General features: G+C 37.7%; 1 pseudogene; it reads left to right on the forward strand.

Annotated features, from left to right (window-relative positions):
• The first annotated feature begins 2,457 nt into the window (after positions 1–2,457).
• Positions 2,458–3,125, forward strand: LOC123841798 (large ribosomal subunit protein uL30-like; annotated as a pseudogene).
• The last annotated feature ends 4,473 nt before the right edge of the window (positions 3,126–7,598 follow it).

Raw genomic sequence — 7,598 nt, forward strand, 5'->3', positions numbered from 1 at the left:
TTTAGCAATAGTTTATAGTTTTCAATGTGCAGGTATTGTACACATTTTATCAGATTTATCCTTAAGTATTCATATTTTTGATGCTAGTGCAAATGGTATTCTTTAAATTAAGATCATTTTCTCATTAATGCCTTTGATTAAAAAGAAAGTCCCATTTTATTCCTACTTTGTCAAGAATTAAAACAATTAGGAATGGATGTTGGATTTTGGCAACTCTTTTTCTACATGAATTGATATTATGATATGGTTTGTCTTTTTTTTAATATTGTTAGTTGTATTGTATGATTTTGAATGTTAAACCAACTTGGCATTCCTGGGATAAACCCTACTTGTTCATGATGAATTATTCTCTTACTATACTGTTGAATTTAATTTTGCTAAAATTTTGTTTAGAAGTTTTGCACATATATTCATGAGGGATATTAGTCTGTACATTTCTTTTATTATAGTGTCTTTATCTGGTTTTGTTAAAGAGTAATGCTGGCTGAAAGAATGAGTTAAGATATATTCTCCCCCAAATTTTTTCGATGAGTTTCTAAAGAATTTTTTTTTTAATTCTTTTGATTGAGGTTTGGTAGTATATAGTTTTCAAGGAATTTATCTATTCATCCAAATCACTGAATTTATGGATACAAAGATAATTACACTGCTCCCTTATAATTCTTTTATTTTCCCTATAATCTGTAGTGCTGTCATTTCTCTCATTCCTGATTTAGTAATTTGTGTCTTCTCTTTTCTTCTGATCATATGGCTAAATGTTTATCTGGTTTTTTTAAAAGATTTTATTTATTTATTTGACAGAGAGATACACATCAAGAGAGGAACACAAGCAGGGGGAGTGGAAGAGGGAGAAGCAGGCTTGCCGCTGAGCGGGACCCTGGGATCACGACCTGAGCTGAAGGCAGATGCTTAGCGACTGAGCCACCCAGGCACCCCAATGTTTATCTATTTTTGTTATCCTCCCAGAGAACCAGTTTTTGGTTTTATTAATATCTTCTATATGTTGGTTTCTTAGTTCATTGATTTCTGTCTGATTGTCATTTATTTTCTTTCTTTTTTTTTTAAATTTCTTTTTCTTTTTTTTTTTTTTAAGATTTTATTTATTTGCGAGAGAGAGAATGAGAGACAGAGAGCATGAGAGGGAAGAGGGTCAGAGGGAGAAGCAGACTCCCTGCTGAGCAGGGAGCCCAATGTGGGACTTGATCCCGGGACTCCAGGATCATGACCTGAGCCGAAGGCAGTCGCTTAACCAACTGAGCCACCCAGGTGCCCCTATTTTCTTTCTTTTGTTAATTTTTAATTTTGGTTTTCATTTTTTTTTTTAGTATATGTGCTGCCGAAGTGAGCACTGGTCTTCTTTTTTTTTTTAAAGGTGGAAACTGAGGACATTGACTTAATATATATTCTTTTCTAATATATGCAATTAGTGCTATTTTCCTCTGCTTTACTTGCACCTCACTAATTTTTATATATGTATTTTCTATCAACTTAAAGTATTTTTACTTTCCTCTTTGGTTTTTTTCCCTCTTCTTTTTTTTTCTAGATTTGCATTACTTTGGTTTCTAAATATTTGGGGACTTTCCCTGATATCTATTAGTTACTGATTTCCAGTATTATTCAAATGAGATGTAAGAACAATTTTGCATGACTTGAATTTTTATTAATTTATTGGGATGTGTTCTGTGGCACAGAAAATCATCTATCCTGCTCAGTGGTCCATGTGAATTTGAAAGAGATGTGCATTCTTATGTTATTGGATGGAATATTCTACAAATGTCACCTAGATCAAGCTGGTTCCTAGTGTTGTTTAAATCTTCTATATCCTTACTGATCTTCTGTCTACTCCTTCTATCAATTATTGAAAGACTGACTTTAATTTGCAGTTCTATTAGTTTTTGCTTCATATATTTTGAAGGCCTGTATGAAGTGCATAAACATTCAGCACTATTATGTTCTCTTGATAAATTGACATCTTCATCATTATGAAATAATACATTTTAATTCTGGTAATATTCTTTGGTTTAAACTCTGCTTTAGCTAATATTAATATAGCCATTGCAACTTTCATTTGATTTAATGTTAGTATGGTCTATATCATTCCATTCTTTTACTATTTATCTATTTTTTTAAAAAGATTTTATTTGTTTATTTGAGAGAGAGAAGGAGCAGGGTGGAGAGGGGCAGAAGGAGAAGCAGACTCCCTGCTGAGCAGGGAGCCTGACACGGGCGAGGCTCCATCCCAGGACCCTAAGATCATGACCTCAGCCAAAGGCAGCTGCTTAACCGACTGAGCCACAGGCATCCCATCTTTTACTATTTATCTATTTGTTCCTTTATATTTAAAGTGAGTTTCCTTGCTCTCTTTTCTGGCTGGAACCATTGAGGGTACAGAAAAGAAGAAAAATAAGGTTCCTGCTATGCCAGAAACCCTTAAGAAAAAGTGAAGGAATTTCGCCGAGTTGAATATCAAGTGTCTGAGAAAAAAGTTTGCCCAAAAGATGCTTCGAAAGGCAAGGAGGAAGCTTACCTATGAAAAAGCTAAGCATTACCACAAGGAGTATAAGCAGATGTACAGAACTGAGATTTGAATGGCTAGGATGTCAAGAAAATTTGGCAACTTCTAGGTACCTGCAGAACCCAAATTGGCCTTTGTCATCAGGATTAGAGGTATCAATGGTATGAGCCCAGAGGATCGAAAGGTATTGCAGCTTCTTCGTCTTAACCAGATCTTCAATGGCATCTTTGTTAAGTTCAACAAAGCTTCAGTTAACATGCTAAGGATTGTGGAACCATATATAGAATGGGGGTACCCAAACCTGACGTTGATTAATGAATTGATCTACGAACATGGTTACAGCAAAATCAATAAGAAGCAAATTGCCCTGACAGAGACCACATTGATTGCTCAATCTCTTAGTAAATATGGCATCATCTGCGTGGAGCATCTAATTCACGAGATCTATACTGTTGGAAAATGTTTCAAAGATGCAAACAACTTTTTATGGCCCTTCAAATTATCTTCTCCAAGAGGGGGAATGAAGAAGACGACCACCCATTTTGTAGGAGATGGAGATGCTGGTAACAGGGAAGACCAGATTAACAGGCTTATTAGAAGGATGAACTAAGGTATCTACCATGATTATTTTTGTGATCTGGTCAGTTAATAAATAACTACTTTCAAACTGAAAACAAAAATAAAGTGAGTTTCCTTTAGGCAGCATATAATTGGATCTTGCTTTCATACCTAATCTGTTTATTTTCACTTTTTAATGGAAGTGTTTAGAACATTTATATTTAATGGGATCATCTATCATCATATTATCCATTTTCTAATTATCCTATCTTTTCTTTGTTCCCCTCATCTTTTCCTGACATCTTTTTGACTGAGTATTTAAAAAAATTGTTTCATTTCATCTCCCCAGTTGACACATTAGCTATGTCTTTGTTGTATTATTTTAGTGGATGTTTTAGCATTTATATTATATACCCTTAATGTAATACGGTCTACTGTCATGTGGTATTATACCATTATGTGTATAGTAAGAGAGAAAATATGTTTTCTCTTACTATATACAGGCGTCCACCTGTATCCCCCATTTGATGGGGCTAGACACTGTGCTTCATGGTCAGGTGGGGCTGCTGTCTATGCTCACTCATTTGGTGAGTCCTCAGGGTATGCCCTATGATTAGGCAGGGTCACTGACTGAACTCCCTGCCTGGACCAGGCCTTAGGCTGTATTCAGCAATCAGGCAGGGCCATAGGCTGGGCTCTATTTTTAGGCAGGGCTGTAGGCTGGGCTTCTTGCCTGGGTGATACTACAGGCTGGGCTCCGAGGATGCTCAGGGTCACTGTTTAGGTTCCCTGGTTATGTGGGACCAGAGGCTATACTTCTCAGTTAAGCAGGGCTGCTGTTTTGGCTCCTTCTGGAAGCAGGGCTGTAGGATGAGCTCTCTGTTTGCCTGGGTTAACTGGCCAGGCTTTCTGTTGGGCAGAGTTGTGAATTTGCTTCCCTGCATAGGTGGGGCTGTAGAACAGATTCCATGGTCAGTTCTGCTTGTTGGCTGGGGACCCAAATCGGATAGAACTGCACACTGAGCACCCAGGCCAGATGGAACCTCCAGCTCAGTTCTGCAGATGAGCAGAACTGCTGGCAAGGAGCTCTGCTCTGTTGTTGCTGCAAGTAGGAATGCAGGAATGCTATCCACCAAGATCTTCGCACTGGTCGCTAAAGGCCTTGCCCCCATTCTCTATCTTAATCTGATCCCTAGTGTTGAGCTCTGCAGATTCTCCATGAAGCAAGACCTGAGGTACTCTCAGCAAGTGTTCTGTAATGCTGGGGGTGCTGGATGTCCACCTTGGCCTGTCTTTTCCTACTGGAAAAACTGTAGGCCCAGGGAGACCCTGTCTGTACAGCATTGTGCTGGTCTGATGCAGTCAGAGTGTAGTCAGTCCTCTTACCCTTCAAATGTGTTTCTTCTCAATCTCTGTGGTCCAGAGTGGTGCTTCAGCCTCAGCCTCTGGGCTCTGGGATTTTCAGAATGTTGTCTTATATATGGATGGGAAGTCTTCTTGTGAGGGGGACTGAAGTCAGGAATGACATGTCACTATTTAATGACATCTCAATCTCTGAAAAATTATTTTGTTTTGTTTTGAAAAATAATCTCACTGAGAAGATGTTGTTATATTATCTTACTGAGTAAAAATTCTAGGTTGGCAATTTTTTCTTTTAGTACTTTTAAAGATGTTGGTTCCCTGTTTCTTGGTTTGCCTAGTTTTTGACAAAAGGCCTGCTGTCTTCCTCATCTTTGTTCCTTCCTAAGTAATGTCTTGTTTTTCTGGTTGCTTTCAAGATTTCTCTTATTCCCTCATTTTAACCAATTTGATTATGATATGTATTGGTATAGGTTCCCTTTTAATTTTTTTGTGCTTGTTGTTCCTTAAAATTCCTGCATCTGTGGGTTTGTTTTTATCAAGTTTGGAAGTTTTTTTGGCCATTATTTCTTCAAATTCCTCCTCTCTTCCAACCACTATTGGGATTTCAATACCATAAACTTTAGGTCCTTTGAAATTGTCCCATAGCTCAATGATACTCTGTTAGGTTGGTTTTTTTGTTTGTTTGTTTGTTTTTTCAGTCTTTCCTCTCTGTATTTTGAATAGTTTCCTTTGCTAGGTCTTCAAGTTCCCAAACCTATTCTTCTGCAATGTCTATCATTAATCAATCCAGTGTGTTTTCTTTTTTTTTTTAAGATTTTATTTATTTATTTGAGAGAGAGAGAATGAGAGAGAGAGTGAGTATGAGAGGGGGGAGGGTCAGAGGGAGAAGCAGACTCCCTGCCGAGCAGGGAGCCCGATGCGGGACTCGATCCCGGGACTCCAGGATCATGACCTGAACCGAAGGCAGTCGCTTAACCAACTGAGCCACCCAGGTGCCCATCAATCCAGTGTGTTTTCATCTCAGATATTGTAGATTCTATCTTTGTATGTTAAATATTATAAAGAAGTATACAAAGTGAAATAACAAAGCACAATGTGGGGAGGTAATAAATTTACACAGTGAGGGAAAAAGGAAGGCTTCAGGGAGATGATATATGCTGAGTCTTAAGGACCGTAGAAATGGAAGCTTGCCAGAGGGAATGACATGTGTGTGAAAGAGATACGGAACAACGTAGTTTAATACTTACAAAAAGTTCACAGTGGTTCAAGTATAGATTTGAGGCAGAAACCTTGGAAGTTAAGGTCACATGTAATTAGGGACAGATAAAGAGGATATCGGTTTGCCATGCAACACATTTGAATTTAATCACTTCTGCGATAGGAAGATGAAAATGGCCTTACACAAGGTAAGTAATGTAATATGATTTGCATTTTAGGAAAAGCACCCTGGAGGAAGTTACTATTTAGGAGTGTGCAAGTGGTGTGTGTACGTGTGTGTGTGTGTAAAAGGGGTTAAATACAGATTAGTAAGACAAATTATAAGTATTTTTATGATAAAAGTTGTCAGATATGGTGATAATCTGAGGTGAAGCAATCCCCAGGGGGTTGAAGAAGAGGGAATAAAATGTAGAACCACAAAGACTTGGTTAAGATTACATGTAGAATATGAGGAAATAGGAAGATTCCTGGGGTTTGACTTGATTGACTAGATGGGTTAAGCAGAAGGAAGAGCTGATTTAGATTTAAATTTAGATTTAGAACTGCTAAATTGGAAGTAGTGTATGTAGATGGAGATGTCTAGTGGGCAATTGTATGTGTAGGTCTTTAATTCATGATGCGTGGTTAAGATGGAGGTACAGATTTTTGCCTATTAGAGTCTAGTTAAAGCTGTAGTACATGTGAAAATGAGATAACCGTAAGGAAATGAGATGAGTGAGAAGAAGGTAGAAGAAAAAATACTAGAAATTTCATTGATATTTAAATAGTGGAATGAGGAAGTGGGACAAATAAAAGAGAAGCACAATAAAAAAAAGAAGGCAAAGTCTTAGAAGAAGGGGGAGAAAGAGGGAAGTATTTTTTTTTTTTACAGAGTTATTTATTCTAGAGAAGGGGGGAGGGGCAGAGGGAGAGGGAGAGAGTCCCAAGCAGACTCAGTGCTGAGCACAGAGCTCGACATGGGGCTCAATCTCACCACCCGAGGTTACACCTGAGTAGAAAGCAAGAGTCAGAGGCTCAACTGACTACACCACCCAGGCGCCCAGAAAATATGCTTTAGTAATTAAGGAAAGAGAAAGCTTTAGGAGGGGAGGAATGGTTTGAGTATGGTTCAGTTAGTTCAAGTATGCTGTAAAAAACATCCATTGGATTTTGTGAATTGGAGGTTACTGGAGATCGTAAGAGTTTTAATGGGGTGGGTAGAAACTGGATTATAGTGAGTAAAAATTAAATGGGAGATAAGGAAGTAGAGCTGGTAGATGTAGATTATTCTTTGGATCATGAAATGAAAAAAAGAGATAAAATACTAACTAGAGGAAAACTGAAGCTGGAAGGGAAGGGGTGTGTTAAGGTAAGAAATTCCCTGAAAAGACAGAATTAAATTTAATGGGCAAATTATCAATTTCTAGACTTGAGAGTCAGAAATAATTAGGTTGAAATACTGCTATGCCACTTACTGCTTATATAATCTTAGGTGAATTATAAAACCTCACCATGGCACAGTTTTCTTATTTGTAAGATGGGGACAATAATAATATTTACCTCATAGATAGGTATAGATCATGGTTTTGTGGAATTCTGAAGTTCATACAATTTGGGGGGCCCTTTTAAAAAAAGGAATACAAAATTAAAATATAAAATTAGATATGCTTTGGATACAACTTGTGCCATTGAATGCTTTGAGGTTTAAGGTTTAAATTTAAAGCCTCACAGTAAATCTGCCACTAATAAAATTCAATCTCAGAGGATTCAGAGCTTAATGAAGCAGACCATAGCCTAATGTCTGGCACATAGAAAAGGCTCAATAAATGTTATTATTTGAACCTGTTTATAGACTGATGAGTAGAGGCTGTTGAGAGGGGGAGAGTAAAGACACAAGACAGAGATCACTGATAGAGTAAGACCCAGGTGAAAATAGGGACCGGTGAAGACAGTAAGTTCTCAGAAA

This window comes from Mirounga angustirostris, unplaced genomic scaffold, assembly GCF_029215605.1.
Source record: "Mirounga angustirostris isolate CCGP_5_RB_7025 unplaced genomic scaffold, mMirAng1.0.hap1 SCAF_5, whole genome shotgun sequence".
In the NCBI taxonomy this organism is placed as follows: domain Eukaryota; kingdom Metazoa; phylum Chordata; class Mammalia; order Carnivora; family Phocidae; genus Mirounga; species Mirounga angustirostris.